Below are 3,711 nucleotides of genomic sequence, written 5' to 3' on the forward strand. Positions count from 1 at the left end.
AAAAAAAAAAAAAAAAAAAAAATCCCATGTGTGATAAATACTAAGTGCTTGTGCAGCAAACCTGGCCCAAATTAAGACATAAATGTTTGATCAATGAATCAGTGTTTGTATGAATGAACAAATAAAGAGATGAATTGACTGACCTTTCAGATTTTATAACTCTAGGATTCCTACCATAGCATGATAATTACACTTTTCTTCCAATTCCAATTCTCTATTCCTATATTGGTTTGACTGAAAAATGTTTAGGAAGAATTAGGCTCAATCTGTCAGTCAAAAACTTCATAAGAAAATCAATTAAGTAGCTCAAAATCATTTCTGCGCTTTCAGGGAAAAAAGAAAGCAGCTGCCTGATGATATTTTTAATTGAATTCAGAAGCTATTACCTACGAGAACCTTTAATTTATTCTTACCCAGTCAATCGAAAACAATTTAAGCAAAGCAGAATCTGTTTTCTTCTAAGTTGCAACTGAGCTGAGAGCTGTCATGCCAAGTTGCACTCAGTGTGAATTTCAGCAGCTGAATGATAAACACCAGTAAAAGAAACCCTTTTCTAGAATGCCAGCAGGACTGCTTTACCCAAACTTATGCCACTAGGCAACAATTTAAGAAAACCAATATTCTACTGCTAATTATCAATCTAAAAGGCTAGAGAGGAAATTACAAAGAGAAGCAATCTTATTAATAATTCCCCCATTACCTCTCTCCTGAATCCTTCCTTACCCACTAATGGGTGGAGATAGAAGTTTCAGAGAATCCAGTTCTCATTAAAGTGAGAAAAGAGAGAGATTGCCTCCGTAAAGAACATGCAAAGGTCTCACCCCCATAGAGTAATTTACAAATGTAGTGCGTAAAAGTGAAAGAGAGGGAAGGCTTTGGAGGATGAAGGTGATGGGAGCCACAAACCCCAAATTGATGTCAATACAGTCAGCCACATGGCAACATGGCCTCTACTGGTTCATTTATTCATTCATCACAGATGAACAAGGCAGAAAATCTTACAGTCAAATGAGAAACAGGTAAATGAATTAAAAAAAAAATCAAAGACAATTCTGCCTTGAAGAAAATTCCCAAGGTGATATGTTAGACAGTAACTTGAGAAACCTTATTGATAGGGCCTCTTAGAATCCTCATCTGGTGTAAGATTTAACATGTTATAAACATTCCCTGTGTTCTTTTAAAACTGGGCCTAATCATTGCCCATTAGCTACATTAGCTGATATAGATTCCCAACATCATTTCCTTGAATATGCTTTCTAGGTCCTTTCCTTTTTCTTCTCCTTCAGGTATGCTAATTATTTGGAGGTTACTTTGCTTGAGGGAGTCCCGTATTTGCTGTGCTTCTGTTTCATTTTTTCTTATTCTTCTTTCTTTTTGCTCCTCTGATTTGATAATTCCATGTGTTTTTATCTTTGAGCTCACTGATTCTTTCCTCTGATTAAGTCTGCTGTTGGAGCTTTCTATTGAGTTTTTCAATTCAGATAATTCTTTATTTCTTATTCTTTATTTCTAGAATTTCTATTTTGTCTTTTCAAATTGATTCTATTCCTTTGTCAAGTTTCTTGTTTTGCTCCTAAATTTTTTTTCCAGTTATCATTTAATTTTCTATCTGTATTTTCTTGTGATTCTCTGTACATCATTAAAAGGGTTATTCTGAATTCTCTGTGAGACATTTCATAGATCTGCTGTTCCTCTGGGTCCATTGCTGGTGCTTTGTTTATTTCCTTTGTTGGTAACATATTTCTCTGTACTTTCTGGATCTTTGTGTCTTTACATTGATATCTGAGCATTTGAAGAGACTGCTACCTCTTCTAGGATTTTTAGGTGGTTATCATTAAGAGCTTTGTCTCTGGTCGGTGGGGTTTTTTGTTTTTTGTTTTTTTTTTCTTTTTTCTTTCTGTTCTGTGGTGGATTAACAGCTACCACCACCACCTAGACCCTGCACAGGAACTAAGGTGCTGTTTTGAGTTGGAGAAACCTCCAGTAGGGACGACACCTTGAGTTCTGTACTTGAGCTAAATTGCTGCTTTGCTGCTGATTCTCTGGGGAAGGCTTTATGTGCAGATCATTTGTTAGTCACTTCAGGGTCGGGCCTGTGTGGAAATTCTGACCCAGGACTCTTTCCTATAGATTATGTTCCATGCAGTTCTATTGCCTTGACCTATTTCCACTGATACCATCCGCCCTCACTGCACCCCAACGTTCCCCCAGTGAGCCCTTTTTTGTGCATTCCAACTGCTTCTCCTGGTGCAGGCTGTGTACACATCCCTTGCCATAACTCACCAGCCTCTGGGCAGCTCCTTTCTCCATTGGCTGTGGTCACTTGCTCCTATGCAGGCCCAGGGGAATCCTGCCAGTGGTCTTTACAAAGCCCTCCTCTCCCCTGAAGATTCCAAGCAGGTTTATGCAAACGGTGCCACTGTGGATATTTCAGGCTTCAGTCTGTGTGCAGCAGCCACTTCCTGTCCCCTACCAGGGTGGCTTGAAAGTGGCCAGGGTAGCTCAGAAGCATCGAGGGCTCAGAATCATAGGTGCCATCCCTACACACTCTTGCTGTGGCCTCTCACACCTTCACAAACTCCTCAGGCCTCTCATCCTCTTCCCTCAGCTCCAGGAGTCCCAGGTTGGCAGTCTTTGCATTTTAATACTTTTAAGTTGTTTACTTGTGGGGAGGAGCAACACTGGGAATCATCTATTCTACCATCTTGATGTTATCACTTGATGCCAAGGATCAGTCTTAATGTTTGCTCGTAGCATTGGTATATGTACATCATTCATTAGATCAATTCACAAGATTTGAGATTAGAAAGTGAGGCAGATGCGGAGGTGCTGGCGTAACCACTATAGCCCAAAATATTCACTGACACAGTTTTACCAAATTTACCAAAGCAGTCTCGAAAGATGCTCTATGAGAAAAAGAAGCCACTGTGGTCCAGTAGATTACAGAAAGATTAAATATTCTACCAGTAGATTCACATTATACACCACCATAAAAATAGCTCTAAAAGTTCTATAGCAAATAAATGTTTATTTTTGCCAGCCTTTCTTAACTTATTTGATCAAGAAATACCTAGTGGAATAGTTTAGGAAATGCTTAATTAGTTCATGAATGTCAATCTGGAGGGAAATTTTTAACTCAATTCTCCTTAGAGATTTTAATCATCAATATATATTTTAAATCTCAAAAAAAGGTGATTTAGTATGCATAATTTTCACATGTATTTGAGCATAGCTACATGTTGCAAAATTGGTGTTCTATTCCATTTCCTTCAAGAAACAGTTTTCTGGGTTTCTTCCAAAGAGCTTGGACCTTGAACTTATCCTTATAAACAATTTGGCTAAACGACAAAAACAGAATTGTCAAATTTTCAAATGATAAAAGCTAGTTTGTTTTTTTTTTTTCTTTAAAGATGGGCAATATGATAGAATTTGAATTCACTAAGATCTGGAAGGCAAGATTGATAAGATAAAATAAAAGAATTTATTGAGGTTGGAAAAACAGTTAATTGTTTATGTTTTGGGGAGGACAGGAAAACCAGGCATTGGAGCATTAATTGACAGTAAACTCAAGCAAAAGCATAACGTTACCGCACCAAAAGACAATTCAGTCCTACTCCACATTATCAAGATAATGGTGTCAAGAACAATAAGAAGTAAGAGAACCATTGTAGCTAAGTGCCGCCATAAATCTACAAGATGGTAAAAGGTTTG

The sequence above is a fragment of the Galeopterus variegatus genome, unplaced genomic scaffold (genome assembly GCF_000696425.1).
Source record: "Galeopterus variegatus unplaced genomic scaffold, G_variegatus-3.0.2 Scaffold1850, whole genome shotgun sequence".
In the NCBI taxonomy this organism is placed as follows: domain Eukaryota; kingdom Metazoa; phylum Chordata; class Mammalia; order Dermoptera; family Cynocephalidae; genus Galeopterus; species Galeopterus variegatus.